The sequence below is a fragment of the Pongo pygmaeus genome, chromosome 11, assembly GCF_028885625.2.
Source record: "Pongo pygmaeus isolate AG05252 chromosome 11, NHGRI_mPonPyg2-v2.0_pri, whole genome shotgun sequence".
NCBI lineage: Eukaryota > Metazoa > Chordata > Mammalia > Primates > Hominidae > Pongo > Pongo pygmaeus.
Genome location: NC_072384.2, coordinates 55551854 through 55571419, shown reverse-complemented (window position 1 = coordinate 55571419; position 19566 = coordinate 55551854). Strand labels below are relative to the sequence as shown.

At 36.0% G+C, this 19566-nt stretch overlaps 1 pseudogene; it reads left to right on the top strand.

Moving 5' to 3' along the window:
* The first annotated feature begins 1633 nt into the window (after positions 1-1633).
* Positions 1634-19566, top strand: part of LOC129031559 (heme-binding protein 2-like) — a 55035-nt pseudogene continuing 37102 nt past the window's right edge.

Genomic DNA, 19566 nt, shown 5'->3' with positions numbered 1-19566 from the left:
TATAGAAAACCAACTAAATGACATTGGGCATGGTAATGACTTTTTAGATACAACATCAAATGCATGGTTCATTAAAAAAATTGATAAGTTGGACTTCATTATAAATAAAAATGTCTGCTCTGGAAAAGTCACTGTCAAGAGAATGAAAAGATAAACCACCGACCGGGAGAAAATATCCTCAAAGGGCATTTCTGATAAAAGACTGTTGTGCAAAATATACATAAAAATCCTTACAACTCAACAATAAGTTAAAAAATAGACCAAAGACATTAATAGATACATCACAAAAGAAGATATACCGATGAGTAATAAAGATATGAGAACATATTCAATATCATTATGGGAATGCAAATTAAAATGACAATGAAATATGAGTACACAGCTATTAGGATGGCTGAAGTCCAGAACACCAACACCACCAAATGCTGGCAAGAATGTAGAGCAACAGGAACCCCCTTTATTGCTGGTGTGAATGTAAAGTGGTACAGCCACATTGGAGGACTGGCTGGCAGTTTCCTACAAAACTAAACATACTCTTAACACACAATCTAGCAATCGTACTCTGTCTTAGTTCATTCAGGCTACTACAACAATAATACCATAGACAATGTGGCTTAATTAATTTCTTATAGTTTGAGAGGCTGGGAAGCTCAAGATCAAGGCACTAGCAGATTCTGTGTCCAGTGAGGTTCTGCTTCTTGGTTCATAGGTGGCTATCTTTTTGATATGTCCTCACATGGCAGAAGGGCCAAAGGAATTCTCTGAAGAGTCTTTTATAAGTCCATCAATCCCATTCATGAGAGCTCCATCCTCATGACCTAATCACCTTCCAAAGGCCCCATCTTCCAAACCATCACTTTGGAGGTTTCGGTTTCATCATATAAGCTTTGGAGGAACACCAATATGCAGTTCATAGAACGTTTCTTGGTATTTACCCAAAGGAGTAAAAAACTTATGTCCATTCAAAAACCTACACACAGATGTTTATCATAGTTGTATTCATAATTGCCAAAAGTTAGAAGTAATCAAGATATCGTTCAGTAGGTGAGTGGATAAATAAACTGTGATACATCCAATGTTTTTATCTGGTAATAAAAAGAAAAGACCTATCAAGCCTTAAAAAGACATGGAGGAAACTTAACTGCACATTACTAAGTAAAAAAAAAAAAAATCAATCTGGAAAGGCTGCCTACAGTATAATTCCAAGTCTATGACATTCTGAGAAAGGCAAAACTGTGGAGACAGTAAAAAGATCAGTGGTTGCCAGGGGTTAGTGGGGAGGGAGGGAAGAATGGGAAGAGCACAAAGCAGTTTTAGGGACCTGAAACTGCTCTGTATAATATAATGGTGAATACATGTTATTATACATTTTTCCAACCCCATAAAATCTACAATAGGAAGAATAAACCTTAATGTAAACTATGATTTGGGTGATAATGATGTATCAATGTAGGCTCATCATTGTAACAAATGTACAGATGGGGGTTGGGGAGTATGTAGGAAATTTCTATACCTTCCCCTCAATTTTGCTGTGAATCCAAAACTACTCTAAAAATAATGTCTATTAAAAAACAAAACCAAACAAAACAAACAAGTAGCTGGCCCATGGAGATAGTTTGCCAACCCCTAGGGAATGCCCATGAATCTGAGTCAGCAGAGGAGGATGGCAGACAGGCCTAGGAGTGGAAGTAAAGGAATGAGGGACCTGAGTGTTGACAGAGCCATCGATGTGGACACTTACATTACTCAGACCAAGCAGAGTAATGCTGGGGAGAGTGGCAATGAGCCTGTTGTCTAAGTGATTAAGGAGTGAAAGGGGGTGACTCTGGTGTTAGTAAATGACTACACAAAGGAGAGATAGAACAATCCATCTTTTACTGTACACAGAAGTTTTGAAGTATCCTGAATATCTGAACTTGACTATTGTTAAGATGACATAAAAAGGCAAAGCATGTTTTGCTAAGGATTAAATAAATATGGAAATATAACCAAGGAATCAAACTTACCTTAAAACAAATGCTGAATAGTTATCAGTATTTGACCTACACCAGGCCAGACCTCTGCTGTTTGTGGCATTGATAACCATGTAAACATGATGTCAGACATGTTTGGGGACAAACAGGTTTGGATGCATTCAGTGTTAATTCTTAATAACCTACTTATAGTGTTATTTTAACTTATTGCATTTCATTTTACTTTTACTTTATTCGGTTAAATGTCAGTATCTGCTAAATGAAATAATTCTTTAACACTATGACTAAACTAACCTCATGTACGTGTTGAGTGATAAAGCTTGTACCCTGATACTACATCAAAAGCTGGTTTAATGGCTGACAATGTATGTCTCTCTTAACTGCCTCTGATTTGCAGAAATGTGGCTACTTCCTGCGTTGATGTCAGCTACAGCTGGTTAGGTACTGTGAGGGCAGGAAAAGGACAAGAGCCACTTAGAGGAGTTTTGTTTCCAAATGATTACTCATAACCATAGATTGTAACATTAAGATGCCTGAGACTGTAGATTAATCTTTTTATCAAGCTGTGTTCCTTTGTCCACCCATCACTTCTTTACCATTTAAAATTCTTGATATTCTTTGTCAGAATCACATCACAATTCCTTGAAATTATAGCTTAGTAAATTGCTTGTTTAGAATTTAAGTGAAAGCATTTATAAATAAATATAGTTTCCTTGTATTCTTCACTAGATGTCATTTACTTTGACTAAATTTACTTAAACCATTTTAACCTTTCAGAGAAAGTCCAGGATTTTATTTTTTTTTTTACTTTTAAAAATACTCAGCTGACATTCTGATTTACCAAAAGGACACTACCACCATTTTTCTGAAGTGCATCTGTTCAAAATCAGAAAAAAAGAAAGCCTTTCATTTTCTTTTTTTCCATTAATTCTTTTTACCTCAAAGAGTTTGGGGAATTATGATTATAGGTGACTTATAAAGTTATTAAATTCCATATCTAAACCCACAATATGCCAAGTACTATCAACTATATTAATAAGTATCATGAATATCAAAATAGTCATTGCTTTTTCTTTGTGCACATTCAAACCTATCTAATTGAGTGCTTCTCCTATTGCAATGGTCTGAATGTTCGTGTCCTCCCAAAATTCGGATGTCAAAATCCTACCTCCCCACAAAGTGATGGTATTAGGAGACAGGGATGCCCGAGGAAGACCCCTGGCCTCTTAGACCATATGAGGACACAGCAAGAAAGTGTTGTCTATGAACCAGAAAGCAGGCCCTCAGCAGACACAGAATTTGCTGACACCTTGATTTTCGATCCCCTAGACTCTAGAACTGTGAAAAATAAATATCTGTTTTTATAAGACACCCAATTTATGAGATTTTTTTAATAGCAGACTGAATAGACTAAGACACCAATTGATGCAATATAGCACTGCCTCTGTGTATTAGAGGAAGATGCCCCCGCCCCACTGAGAGATGGACAGGCTCTCAGAGGAGAGGTTTCCAGGGGCCTTTCTGGGAATAGCTATATACATATTCTTGAGTCCACCTGTGACCATTATATTGGCCAGATGGGCTAGCTAGAGCTTCTAAAACTTTTAAATGTTCTTTTTCTTTTTAGAAGGCAAATTTTTTGGTAGAGGTTTTTAATTAAAAATTCTTTTTGAAAATAACCTGTTTCTAATTACATAATAAAAGGTGTTTTACTATTCATTATAGAATGAACCTGACAGAGTAGATGAAAGAACGTTTGCTGTTATTTTATGCATAGGAAATTTTTTACAATTTTAAAAATAAAATTTCACTATCAATTCATTTCAATTCATAGTGGAGACAGGATATTCAGGAAGAAAACCCTACATTTATAGTGTGCGAATGTGTGTGTACAAAGACAACACTCACAGATGTAAACTGATTAGTTACCATTGCAATCCCGAATATATGTTTTTGAAGAATAGAATTCCTGGCATACAAAAGCTTCCAAATGACTGGTTCAAAGATTTTTGATGATATCTATAGTTATTTAGTTATTTGAAATGAAGCTACTTAATGGACTGAGAATGTAGACAAATAAGAGTTTCAGGTTACTTATTGCAAGTGTGTTATAAAATAGATAAATATCTAGTTAATTCACATTCTGTCTTTATACTTGTCAGGAGTAGATAAATAAAACATTGATTTTGACTTAGGATCACATTGGGTTAAATTCTTACTCAATTTACCTTACATATTAAATGACAAAAGACAAGTATACTGATTGTTTCAAGTACTTGTTATTTAGAAGAATGACATATTGAAGCAACCATACCTTGAAGTTAAGCTCACATTTGTATAAGCTGTGTTACAATTGTAAGACTATGTGTATATGTATGTAGAGATATACATATATGGGTATCTAACTATTATTTAGTATTTATAGACTACTGAAAATGATTTTGTAAATTACATGATTCAAGATCTTTACGGAAAGAGAAAGCATTATAATTAGAGCCACATCTATTTCCCCTTTTTTTTAAATTTGAAAATGCTGCTTTTCTGTGATATTTTAGATATTAGGGTTGAGTCATACACTTTTGGAGTCTTCATTAGAAAATAAGTTAATTGTAGAATTAGGAAGATGGATTTATTCACTCTGTTATTTTCTACTCAAAGCACGATGCGAGGTGCTAGATGGTGAAAGATACAAAGAAGATTGAAAAGAATTTACTGTAGAGTAACACTGTCAAATAACATTAAGAAATTGAACATATTATATTAATATTAAACTCTTGAATTTTTGTGATGAAAATTACCATATTAAAGGCTCTGACAAGCTTTGATGGAAATAAACTTATTTAAATTTGTTGAAGGCATCATTTCCCAGGACTCTTTTTTTGGAAATGACTGTTTATTTCTCTAACAGTTTCTATTTTATGAAACAGACTGAGAAATGTGGGAATGCAGTAGCCTCTTTATCTTGATTCAGACCTCTCTCCCACCCTAACTTCCTGTGTTTAGTACGAGTTACAGATGCTCCCCATGGCAGAAACTCTGTGTTGTACATGGACAGCCATAGCAAATGATCCAGGTGGAGATTTCCTTTTATTATAATTGCCTCCTTGTAACCAAAATAGTTAGGTTTGCAATAATTGTTTCTCCAGCTTCTGATTTAGAAGGCCCTGACTACACAATTTAAAATGTTTTCCATTGTACTCATAGGATCTAAATTGTTAGTAAGCTCCTATCTTCCCTGCCAGGTACTGAGCATATTTATAATGACTGCGTAGGGTCACCATGTCACCATGACAAACTATTAGAGGGACACTTGGGGGAAGATAAAACATTTCAGAACCCCAATACCAGGATGCATGTGCAGTTGACAACTTGGCCTACATCTCCAACTTGCCCTTTTCTGAGGACTTCCATGGTAGGAATTTTAATTGACAATCTTTTTATAATTATAATCTTTTTATAATGCTGACTTAAAAATCTGGCCAAAAATTTTTCATTCAGCAAAAAATATTTTAAGTTACCTTTATCCTGGTGGCAGGGTACCCATTATCTCATCCAAATTACTGCAAAAGCCTCATAACTGGTCTCCGTGTTTCTGCTGATACTCCCATGCCACAAGGAATTTTACAGCTAAAGGACACTTATGAAACAACCTTCACATTGCTCCCATTTCAGAAAAAAAGGCCATGTCCTCAATGTATTCAACAAAGGCTCACATAGCCTGATCATCATTCCTTCTCATCTCCTACCTCTCTTCCTCTTACTCATCTTTATCGACACTGGCCTCCCTACCTTCTATTATTTCTGAATAAAATGTCTTCTAAAATAGCACATGGAGGTGATCTCAGGATCATGGTGGACGGGAGGCAGGACTAGATTGCATCTCCAGACAGAGCAGCATGCAGAGGCTTGCATTGTGAATTTTAGCTCCAGATTGACTGCAAGGACAAACCAGCAATTCTGAGAGGACCACAGACCCTCTGAAGGAAGCGGACTGCTCTTGCAGGACCCAGTAGACACTCCAAATACTGTGAGTGCCTCAACTGCGGACGTGGAAAAGGGAGACCCTCCTCTTCTGAACACACTCCACGACTGGAGAAGCTGAAGTCTGTTTGCCAGCGAAGTTCCCAACTTTACTTGGAGCTGAGTCAAGTTAGAGAGCTGAGCCCAGCGAAATACAGGGGTGGAGGAGGCAGCAGGGAGGCCCTGGGATCTCGCTGAATCCTCAAGCAGCCCATTCCTGCCTGACACCATAGGGATCCATCAGGAGGGAGGCCAGTGGAGCAGGGGGTAAAACTCCATGGAAAGAAAATCTTCTCTAGCTGAACTTTATAACAATTTGAGCGGGGCGAGAAGCCTCCTGGCCAGAACTTGGGGGAGGGTGTGAATCCGGCTTGCAGACTTCACAGGCGGGGGAAGAACTAAAGCCCTTTTCTTTCACAGCTGGGAGGTGGAAAGCCTTGGGCAAGTTTTCAAGCCTGACTCGCCCTCTGTCTGGAAACAGACTTGGGGCTGTTGCAGGGGACACAGTGGGAATGAGATCGGCCCTTCAGTTTGTGTGGGAGCTGGGTGAGGCCTGTGACTGCTGGCTTTCCCCCACTTCCCTTACAACCTGCATGACTCAGCAGAGGCAGCCATAAGCCTCCTAAGTACACAACTCCAGTGACCTGGGAATCTCACCCTTATCCGCCTGAGCAGTACCAGTAAGACCTGCCCAAGGAGAGTCTGAGCTCAGATACGCCTAGCCCTGCCCCCACCTGATGGTCCTTCTCTACCTACCCTGGTAGCAGAAGACAAAAGACATATAATCTTGGGAGTTCTAGGGCCCTGCTCACTGCCGGTCCCTCTTCATACTACTACAGCTGATACTTTCTGGAAAGCACCACCTCCTGGCAGAAGGCCAACCAGCACAAAAATAGAGCATTAAACCAGCAAAGCTAAGAACCCTCACGGAGTCCATCGCACCCTCCACCACCTCCACTGGTGCAGGCGCTGGTATCCACAGCTGAGAGACCCATAGATGGTTCACATCACAGGACTCTGTGTAGACAACATCCAGTAACAGCCCAGAGCCAGGTAGATTTGCTGGGTGGCTAGACCCAGAAGAGAAACAATCACTGCAGTTTGGCTCATAGGGAGCCACATCCATAGGAAAAGGGGGAGAGTACTACATCAAGGGAACACCCTGTGGGACAAAAAAATCTGAACAACAGCCTTTAGCCGTAGACCTTCCCTCTGACAGAGCCTACCCAAATGAGAAGGAACCAGAAAACCAATGTTGGTAATATGACAAAACAAGGCTCATCAACATCCCCCTCAAAATCACACTAGTTCACCACCAATGGATCCAAACCAAGAAGAAATCCCTGATTTACCTGAGAAAGAATTCAGGAGGTTAACTATTAAGCTAATCAGGGAGGAACCAGATAAAGGAGAAGCCCAATGCAAGGAAATCCAAAAAATGAAACAAGAAATGAAGGGAGAAATATTCAAAGAAATAAATAGCTTAAAGAAAAAACAATCCAAAATTCAGTAAACTTTGGACACACTTTTAGAAATGTGAAATGCTCTGGAAAAGTGTCAGCAATAGAACAAGTAGAAGAAAGAAATTCAGAGCCCAAAGACAAGGTCTTCAAATTAACCCAATCCAACAAAGACAAAGAAAAAAGAATAAGAAAATATGAACAAAGCCTCCAAGAAGTCTGGGATTATGTTAAACGACCAACCCTAAGAATAATCAGTGTTCCTGAGGAAGAAGAGGATTCTAAAAGCTTGGAAAACATATTCCAGGGAATAATTGAGGAAAACTTCCCTAGCCTTGCTAGAGACCTAGAAATTCAAATACAGGAAGCACAAAGGACACCTGGAAAATTCATTGCAAAAAAGATCTTTACATAGGTATGTGTCATCAGGCTATCCAAAGTTAAGATAAAGGAAAGAATCTTAAGAGCTGTGAGAGAGAAGCACCAGGTAACCTATAAAGGAAAACCTATTGGATTAATAGAAGATTTCTCAGCAGAAACCCTACAAGCTAGAAGGGATTGGGGCCCTATCTTCATCCTCCTCAAACAAAACAATTATCAGCCAAGAATTTTGTATCCAGAGAAACTAAGCATCATATATGAAGGAAAGATACAGTCATTTTCAGACAAACAAATGCTGTGAGAATTCAGCGTTACCAAGCCACCACTACAAGAACTGCTAAAAGGAGCTCTAAATCTTGAAACAAATCCTGGAAACACATCAAAACAGAACCTCTTTAAAGCATAAATCACAGGACCTATAAAAGAAAAATACATGTTAAAAAACAAAGCAAAACAAAACAAAAACAAAGTACACAGTCAACAAAAAGCACAATGAATCCAATGGTACCTCACATTTCCATTATAACATTGAATGTAAATGGCCTAAATGCGGCACTTAAAAGATACAGAACCACAGAATGGATAAACACTCACCAACCTACTATCTACTGCCTTCAGGAGACTCACCTAACATATAAGGACTCACATAAACTTAAAGTAAAGTGGTGGAAAAAGGCATTTCATGCAAATGGACACCAAAAGCAAGTAGGGATAGCTATTTTTATATCAGACAAAACAAACTTTAAAGCAACAGCAGTTAAAACAGATAAAGAGGGTCATTACATAATGGTAAAAGGCCTTGTCCAAAAGAAAAAATCACAATCTTAAACATATATGCACTTAACACTGGAACTCCCAAATTTGTAAATCAATTACTAATAGACCTAAGAAATGAGACAGACAGCAACACAATAATAGTGGGTGACCTCAATACTCCACTGACAGCACTAGACAGGTCATCAAGACAGAAAGTCAACAAAGAAACAATGGATTTAAACTATACCCTGGAACAAATGGACTTAACAGATATATACAGAACATTTCATTCAACAAAGGCAGAATACACATTTTATTCAACAGCACATGGAACTTTCTCCAAGATAGACCATATAATAGGCCATAAAATATGCCTTAATAAATTTAAGAAAATTGAAATTATATCAAGCACTTTCTCAGACCACAGTGGAATAAAACTGGAAATCAACTCCAAAAGGAACCTTCAAAACCATGGAAATACATGGAAATTAAATAACCTGCTCCTGAAAGAGCATTGGGTCGAAAACGAAATCAAGATGGAAATTAAAAATTCTTCAAACTGACTGACAATAATGACACAATCTGTCAAAACCTCTGGGATACAGCTAAGGCAGTGCTAAGAGGAAAGTTCATAGCCTTAAACATCTACATTAAAAAGTCTGAAAGAGCACAAACAGACAATCTAAGGTCACACCTCAAGGAACTAGAGAAACAAGAACAAACCAAACCTAAACCCAGCAGAAGAAAGGAAATAACCAAGACCAGAGCAGAACTAAACAAAATTGAAACAAACAAACAAAAAAATACAAAAGACAAATGAAACAACAAGCTGGTTCTTTGAAAAGATAAATAAAATTGATAGACCATTAGCAAGATTAGCTAAGAAAAGAAGAGAGAAAATCCAAATAACCTCACTGATAAATGAAACAGGAGATATTACAACTGACACCACTGAAATATAAAAGATCATTCAAGGGTACTGTGAAGACCTTTAGGCACGTAAACTAGAAAATTTAGAAAGATGGATAAATTACTGGAAAAATACAACCCTCCTAGCTTAAATCAGGAAGAATTAGGTACCCTGAACAGACTAATAACAAGCAGCAAGATTGAAATGGTAATTTAAAAATTACCAACAAAAAAAAGTCCAGGACTAGATGGATCCACAGCAGAATTCTACCAGACATTCAAAGAATTGGTATCAATCCTTTCGACACTATTCCACAAGATAGAGGAGGAAGGAACCCTCCCTAATTCATTCTATGAAGCCAGCATCACCCTAGTAACAAAACTAGGAAAGGACACAACCAAGAAAGGAAACTACAGACCAATATCCTTGATGAACATAGATGCTAAAATCCTTAACAAAATACTAGCTAACCAAATCAAACAACATATCAAAAAGATAACCCACCATGATCAAATGGGTTTCATACCAGGGATGCAGGGATGGTTTAACATATGCGAGTCAATAAATGTGATACACCACATAAACATAATTAAAAACAAAAATCACAAGATCAACTCAATAGATACAGAAAAAAACATTTGACAAAATCCAGCATCCCTTTATGATTAAAACTGTCAGCAAAATTGGCATACAAGGGACATAACTTTATGTAATAAAAGCCATCTATGACAAACCCACAGCCAACATTATACTGAATAGGGAAAAGTTGAAAACATTCTCTCTGAGCACAGGGATGAGACAAAGATGCCCACTCTCACCACTTCTCTTCGACATAGTACTGAACATCCTAGCCAGAGCAACCAGACAAGAGACAGAAATAAAGGGCATCCAAATCAGTAAAGAGGAAGTCAAACTGTCCCTGTTTGCTGATGATATCACTGTTTACCTTGAAAACCTTAAGGACTCCTACAGAAAGTTCCTAGAACTGATAAAAGAATTCAGCAAAGTTTCCAGATACAAGATTAATGTACACAAATTAGTAGCTCTTCTATATACCAATGGTGACCAAGCAGAGAATCGAATCAAGAACTTAACCCCTTTTACAATAGCTGAAAAAAAATACTTAGGAATATACCTAACAAAGGAGTCAAAAGACCTCTACAAGGAGAACTACAAAACCTGCTGAAAGAAATCATAGATGACACAAGCAAATGGAAACACATCCCATGCTCATGGATGAGTAGAATCAATATGGTGAAAATGACCATACTGCCAAAAGCAATCTACGTATTCAACAGGATCCCCATCAAAATACACAGAGTTAGAAAAAACAATTCTAAAATTCATATGGTACCAAAAAAGAGCCCTCATAACCAAAGCAAGAGTAAGCAAAAAGTGCAAAACTGGAGGCATCACAGTAACTGATTTCAAGCTATACTACAAGGCCATAGTTGCCCAAACAGCATGGTACTGGTATAAAAATAGGCACATAGACCAATGGAATAGAATAGAGAACCCAGAAATAAACCCAAATACTTATAGCCAACTGATCTTCAACAAAGCTAACAAAAACATAAAGTGGCAAAAGGACACCCTTTTCAACAAATGGTGCTGTTGGCTAGCCACATGTAGAAGAATGAAACTGAATCCTCATCTCTCACCTTATACAAAAATCAACTGAAGATAAAGTACTTAAACCTAAACTAAAAAAACTCTAGAACCTGAAACTATAAAATTCTAGAAGATAATATGGGAAAAACTCTTCTAAACATTGGCTTAGGCAAGGATTTCATGACCAAAAACCCAAATGCAATTGCAATAAAAACAAAGAGAAATAGGTCATGAATAGACAATTCTCAAAAGAAGATACACAAATGGCCAACAAACATATGAAAAAATGCTCAACATCACTAAAGATCAGGGAAATACAAATAAAAATCACAATGTGATACCACTTTACTCTTGCAAGAATGGCAATAATCAAAGAATCAAAAAACAGTAGATGTTGGCATGGATGCAGTGATCAGGGAACACTTCTACACTGCTGGTAGGAATGTAAACTAGTACAGCCACTATGGAAAACGGTGTGGAGATTCCTTATAGAACTAAAAGTAGAACTACCTTTTGATCCAGCAATCCTACTACTAGGTATCTTCTCAGAGGAAAAGAAGACATTATTCAAAAAAAGATACTTGCACACATATGTTTATAGCAGCACAATTCGCAATTGCAAAATTATGGAACCAACCCAAATGCCCATCAATCCATGAGTGGATAAAGAAACTGTGGTATATATATATATGATGGAATACTATTCAGCCATAAAAAAGAATGAATTAACAGCATTTGCAATGACCTGAATGAGATTGGAGACTATTATTCTAAGTGAAGTAGCTCAGGAATGGAAAACCAAACATCATATGTTCTCACTGATATGTGGGAGCTAAGCTATGAGGAAGCAAAGGCATAAGAATGATACAATGGACTTTGTGGACTTGCAGGGAACAGTGGGAGAGGGGTGAGGGTTAAAAGACAACAAATACTGTGCAGTATATACTGCTTGGGTGATGGGTGCACCAGGATCTCACAAATCACCACTAAAGAATTTACTCATGTAATCAAATACCACTTGTACCCCAATAACTTATGGAAAAAAACAGCACATGGCTAACTTCCTCACCTCTTTAAAGTCATTGATCAAATTATCAGTTCCTCAATAAGTCTTGCCTTCACCAACTATTCAAATTGCTAATCTCCCAAGAACTTCTAATCTATATCTCACTTTATTTTTGTTCATAGCATGTATCATTTTCTAAAATCCTGATAGTTTATTTATTTATTATGTCCATTGTTTATGACATGCATCCCATGCTGGAATTTAAATTCAGTGAGGCCAAGGGTTTTTGTATGTTTGTTTGTTTAGGTTTTGGTAACTTCTGATTATTATTGTGTCTTGAGTACCTAGAACCTTGCTGACACATAGCAGGTAGTTAACAAATATTTGTAAATCAAATGAATGAGTGGATAAGATAATCAAAGAAAAATATTTCCCACTCATTTGATGAAAAATATTCACCAACCTAGATATTTTATTATTATCATTGATGAACAAATCGAGTGGTTTACAAAATAGAAAAATCTAGCATTAACTCAGGTGTTTTATTGTTTTCTATTTAGTCAAGTCCTAGAGATAGGAAATTTTTCACAAATTAAGTTTTTGTGTAGTTAAAAATTATTTTGGTATTCATTGTGTTTTTTGAGTTGGGCTTTTTAATCTCATGCCAATACCTGACATCTGGATAAATGCTGTAGGGCTCTGAAACCAACATTCTTCCTTCTTGAGGTGTGGTGAAGATATTTCCTCCAACATTGCATTAGCTTGTATGAATCATAATGAAAGCTAAGATTTCAAAAGGCAGCAGTAGACATGGGTTTCATATAAGTGGAGATCAAATTTTTCTTACTATGTACACTTTCTCAAATTTTTTCCAAACATTGTTTCAAAACAGCAAAGAGAAAATAACCTTACTATCTGTGATGGCAGGTTACCCTTGGGGGTAAGGGTGGTAGAGGTAGGCTCCAGGCTTAGTTCTTGTGTTCTCTGAGGAGGATTAGAGGACTCTGAGCAAGATCTGTGGGGTGAGGGAGGTTAGAGAGCTGGCAAATTGAGAAAACCAAACCAAACCAAACCACTGTGTGCCAGACCTGCACAGCTGTGTCTACTACTGATAATCCTTCTGCACAAGCAAGCCAGTTGCTTCCATTCAGCACCCTGGAAGGGAACTTACCACACAGCAAAAAATAGAAAGCTCAGAGTCTTGTTTAGAAGCTCTCTGCTCCTTGCTTTTTGTTCCCTGACTGATATTTCCTACCTCTTTCACTGATAAAGCAATGGCAGCTTTTGGCCCTCGTTAGGTAAGGCAGTAAACCTAAACTCTAAGTAAAAGATAGATTTTACATATTGACTAAATTCTTTTGATTTTACTTTTTTGTTTTTAATCTGATAGTTTGTCAATAACTAAGAGGAATGTTCAAGAGATATCCAAGTCACTTCTTCCTCTGGTTTTCTGGAGATGTAATTCTCTATATTTCTAATCTTTTCTTCTAATTATAGTTTATCAATTATGCAGGTAGCATCTTTTTTTTTCCAACATGTTAAAGAACATTTGTTCCAATGTAAATGCCTAAATTCTATAATTATGTCTTTTGATCTGGTAGATTCATTTATAAATATTAATTAAAAGTATACATCTATACACAAAACACAATCCTAATTGTAATTTAATTTTAATTTTACTTAACTTTTTTTGTATTTTACAAAATCTCCACACTGTAAAATAATTTCTAAATATTCAAAAAGTAATACATATCGAAAAGAAGTGGTAAGAGTGGGCATGCTTGCTTGCTCTTGATTTTAGAGAAAAAGCTTTCAGTTTTCCACCACTGAGTATGTTATTAACTGTGGGTTTGTCATGCATGGTCTCTATTATGTCGAGGTACATTCTTTCTATATCTAGTTTGTTAAGAATTTTTATCATAAAATAACCTAATAAATATAAAATTATTTATGCTGTTCGTTGTTATTTTTAATTTTTTATTATTCTAGACTACTCTCTAAACTTGTGAACCAACATATATTCTTGCGTGTCTACTTTTAGCTCCTTATAACATCTGCCTCTTTCTTTCATTTTTTTTTGAAATACCACTATTATATTTCATCTGTCATACAGGTATTCTAAAGGCAATGTCTGTTTATTGCCAAAATTTAGAAAACTTATAAATTCAGAAATTTACCTAATTTTTTCCAGAAATTTGCAAAATCAGAAAATATGTAACTATAATATAGAAAATGAATTCCATCTATACTACTCATCCTAAGATGACTATTATTTACCTTTTGCTAAATATACTAGAATTTTTTCCAAATATTTATTGTATAATTGTGTATATACCCATATACACATACACATTTGAAAAACTGAACTCATGTAGTACATGCTGTTTTGCAATATACTCTTTCATTTAAATATATAGTGTGCAATCCATTAAATGGAAGTATCATAATTTATTATTGACTAACATTTAGATTATCTTCCATTGCAATGGAAATCTTTTTAAACACATGTTTACACTTGTGTAATAATAAGCCCAAGTATTTGATACTGAAACTTGAATAAAAAGAAATTTGAATAAAAATAAAGTATAAAGCACATCCAGTAAGCTTATCCACCTTTACATTTTTTTCTCATAAAAGTGAACTGTTTCAAGATTTCTTTTTCAAGAGCATAACTTATTATATTCATATATGTGAATAGTGGTCCTGATGGAAAGACTTCAAGATTATTGTACTAATAATTAAAATTTCTAATTCAATATCAAGCACCCTCCTGCATTTTCCTGATGCCTAGTTTGTGGTAATCAGGGACCAAAAACTAATTTAGGTATCGTTAAATCCTATGGCTAAGTGCCTTGCCATTCTTTGCTGAGTTCACTATTGGTCAAGTTAAATTTGTCCCTAGAACATATGTTATTTTGTTCCTTTCTAAGAAAGCTTAGAGTATGGTTTTTGCTCCCTCTGGGGATTGAAACTAGTCTCTATCATTTTAAAAGTAAAATGCAATTAGAAATGCACTATTAAGAGGAAACACACACACAAAAACTCATAGGTTATATTACAACACTGTCTATAGCGTGTTATAAAAAGAATATGAAGTAGGAGCCATCTAAATTCACTCTAAGATTTGAAGCAAATTAGCCACACAGAGGGACCAGTCTCAGTCTATCTGAAACTCTTTTTCCTCATTTACTAAGTTATATCTGTGCTATCAACTTTCAAGGTGATTGTGTGGATCATACAAAATAACATATGTTCATAGTTTTTGGACAATGTCAGGAACAAGTTTATTTCAAGGTATTGGGTTCCTAGCATGAAGGAGAATTTCCACCTGGATGGTTTCAACTGAAGAGAATCTAATAAAAATCATTCTGTAGAGAGGCGTGGGCAGTATTAAAGAAGCAAAAGCAGGCAATGGAGGCTACATGAGACTAATAGCATGAAATCATCCCATCTGTATCAGTCACGAGCAACTAGGACAGTGATTCTCAGAGTCTGGCCCCTGGACCGGCAGCATCAATATCATCAGTCAGGAATGCAGATTCTCAGTTCTTATGTTGGACCCACTGAATCAGAAACTCTGCACGTGGGACTAGTGAGCATTCTAGTTCATTCTGGTAGATGCTAAAAATTAAAAACTACTGAGGTAGGTTATGCAATGGTAATAAAAACTCCAAATAAATGAATTAAAAACACTTATTTCCAACTCATGCTCTATTTTGAACATGTTATTGTGGGTCAGCTGTGGTTCTGCTCCCTGTTGTCTTCCCTCTAGGACACAGGCTGATGATGCAGCTTCTTCTATAAGAACACTGCTAATTATGACAGCAGAAAATAAGAACATGGTAAAGGTTGGCTTTAAAATTTCTCGTGAGAAATTACACAAATTGTTTTGCTCTTCATTGGCCAAATTGGTCACATAGCCATGTCTAAGTTTAATGTGTCAGGATATGAGTTTCATCTACAATGAGGTTCCCTGAGTATGGGTCAAAAATAACACTATTGACTCCATCACTCTTAGGCCAGAAGAAGCCATGGGAGGAAATAAAGTTCCTGGAGGCCAGGACAACCTAGAGCCAGGAGCTGTGCTGGTACTCAGTAGGAGAGGAAACATGGAGGGTGAAAGTGCTGCTGAAGGAGAGGCACAGAAATAGAGACTTCCACACACATCTGGTGTCTGCATGGGTCAGTCCACTGCTCCAAACAGGGCAGAAAAGGCTGGAAGCTGGATCTGGAGTGGTGGCAAACAGAATTACCAGCTAATAAATTATTATCATCAATGACTTTTGAATTATCAATGACTTTATCATCAATGACTTTTTAGATGAAAATGATCAAGAGACAGTGTAGCATTTCTAAAGTAAAGATAGTTTCTACAACTGATGACAAAGTAAAGAATGGTGAAATAGAAATGTGTTCAACTGGGCTTCAGAGACCTTAGTATTAATTCGTGGTTTAGTTCAGGCAGGCTACGTAATGGTGCGAGAAACTCAGTTTATTCACCAATACAAAGAAGTTGGGCTGAGATAAACTCCAGGATTCTTTTCAGTAATACAATAGGATGTTTTTATGTCACATCCATCTTGTTTGATAGATATTAATAGAAGTGGAAGTGACATAGAGCTAAGTTCCACTGATCACCTTTTTTTCACCAACAGTTTATATGATGTACTATGACCAGCATTAATTTATTCTTAAAAGGTTCAATCCCCAAAAAAGGTAGTTGGCACATTGTTGGCTTCAAGCAAATATTTGTTGTTTTATAGATTGGCAATAGATTTCTTTTGGAAAAATCAAGATTGATTGAACCACAATAAACCCAGGAGGTTTGTTTTCCTGTCTCTATATTAAGTGAAAAAAAAAAGGGTCAGAGAAGGTAGGTATCTTGAAAAAATTTGCACAGATAACATAGGGCAACACCCGGAACTGTGTGGGGACTTGGTCAAGTTATTGAATCTTTTTGAGCTTTAGTTTATTCGTTTTTAAAACCATAATTGTAATTCAAATATTGGTGTGATTTTGAAACAATTAGGTGAGATATATGCATGGTACTCAGTGAAGTGTTTGGCATGTATCAGGTTTCTTATAAATGTTAGTTCTTGTTGCTTCCTTCCATTTATCCAAAGCACATACTCTGATGCATTATATATAATAGATGCTTAATGTATAATTTCTGCTTGATTAATACTAGAATATATTAATTGGCTACAGCCATGCACTAGCTGTTGTAATAGAATGTGTTGACTCAATTTTGGTGACATTCCTGGTCACTTTTATTTTTGTTGGCCATGATGGTTAAGAACTTGTTTGGAGTCCAGATTTGAATCTTGACTTTGGTAGTTATTTACTTTGTGATCTTGGCCAAGGTCACTGTGACTCAAATTTCCCATCTGTAAAATGAGTATAATGATAATGATGATGACAGTGGTAACTTCCTTATAGATTTTTTAAAAAATGAAGTTTGAAGAAATTAATACCTGTAAACACATAAAATAATGCTTGGCACAGAGCAAACACTTAAAAATTGTTAGTTTTTATTATTATTCTTATACCAGATGCTCACATTGTTTGATAAATATCCCTCTCCCTTCACACACACACACACACACACACACACACCCCAACAACTCTAATGATATCCCTCTCAAGAGTCACCCCCAAAAGTATAGTATCAATATGTGTAGGTTTCCAAATGACATTTTATAAACGGGCACCAAAAATTCTCTTAAGCAAAAGAGAGGGAATCAAATGCCAAAAACCAATTAAATATTATGGAGGGTAAAACACCGTCTGACACAATCAGGCGACAGAGAATGAAGGCCAACATAGCGTTCCCAGCTGTACACTCTGCTGCCCTTTTCCCCCTCTTAACAGGGTGAGTTAAGGTGGAGTGTCATCCTTAACTTTGAATTTTGCTGCTTTTGTCAGTTTGTGTCACAACCTTAACATTATTTAAATGTACTTTTTTGTATTTAATATTCATATTCAGGTGTTCAAGCCATAATTTCTGTTAGTAAAAGTGACATTTCTTAAAGTTCATTATTTTTTCCACATAGAAATCTCAGACATTAAAAAAAAAACAGACTTTAAATAATAGAACAGAAGTGTCTTCAGGCTAACAGCCACCCCTATGATTTGTCATTTTGGTGCTTGAGTACCTGGAAGAAATAAGTTTGATAACACCCGAGTCATTTAGCTTTGTGATTAGGAACCTGGCAGTCAGAGCTGTGTGTCTTAGGCAGCCCTTCACATTCAGTGGAGAGCTTATAAAGACGGTGTTGCTCTGACTTTTTTTGCTTGACATTTTCAAGCCAAGATGCACTATATAAAATGTCCATTAAATTTGCCAAGGATTTCAAGTTATCACGGCAATGTATCTTGATGATAATCAAGAATGTGGCAACAATTATATGGCATCTATCTGTGGGGTTTAGGTAAAGTACTCAACTGAAATCCTCAAAGTAATTCACTTACAAAAAGTAAAATAGGTAATGCTTATTGCTCAGGGAGAGAGAATAGACGTTAGACTTCTTTAAATGTACCATGAAAAGAAATACAAGTTAAAGCCAATCCACTATAAATGCAATGAGAGGTTCTTTCTGGTCATATTTTATCACATACATATCACATCAATTTTGTCTCTTTCTTTTAATGTGGCATATATATTTTTTAAAAGTCCATCCAAAGAGTACAGTGTACCTCACACATACCCAAATGACATTGGATATAGGAGACTGTTTCAGAAAGGCATGGGATTTTTTAGTTATTAGAGTTTGACATATACCATTTATCATTAATCCTGTTGGTTTAAAAGACTATAAGGAAAAAGAGAAAGAAAAAAGGAAATAAATTATTCAAGCTTTGATGTTACATTATACTAAAAATGTAACAAAATTATAACCTTCAGACCCCTACTGTCTGTTTTAACAGCCTATAATGCTTATTTGTATCTCATTCTCATTGAATGGTTTTTGTTCATTTCATGATGTGAGGGGATGCTGCATCTTATTCACATCAGGAATATAAGAGAAGGGATTCATTGATTTTTATATTAATTTGTGCTAATTCTAGTGGGAGTGTGTCAACCTTAATAAAAATTGGCATCATCTAAAAGTCCACATTAAAAATTAAACTATGCATTAAGCATTTAAGTAATAAAAATTAAAGGTCCTTTGCTTTATTTAAGGATTTACTCCAAACACTAATAGAGAGAACTGATACTGATTCACTATATATGACTTGTCAGAAAAATGTAAAAACATCTATATTCCAATTTTAAGTGGTGGCTTTCATAAGTCTTATCCAAACCACATAAACATTAATGAAACATGAATTGTTTGTCGACGAAAGTAGATCTATTAGAAAATACCTTTTAAAGATCTTTAATTTTTGCTGGCATTTAAAAATATTAGTTATTTTGTATTGCTGTTTTCTCTGCTGTTTTACACACAT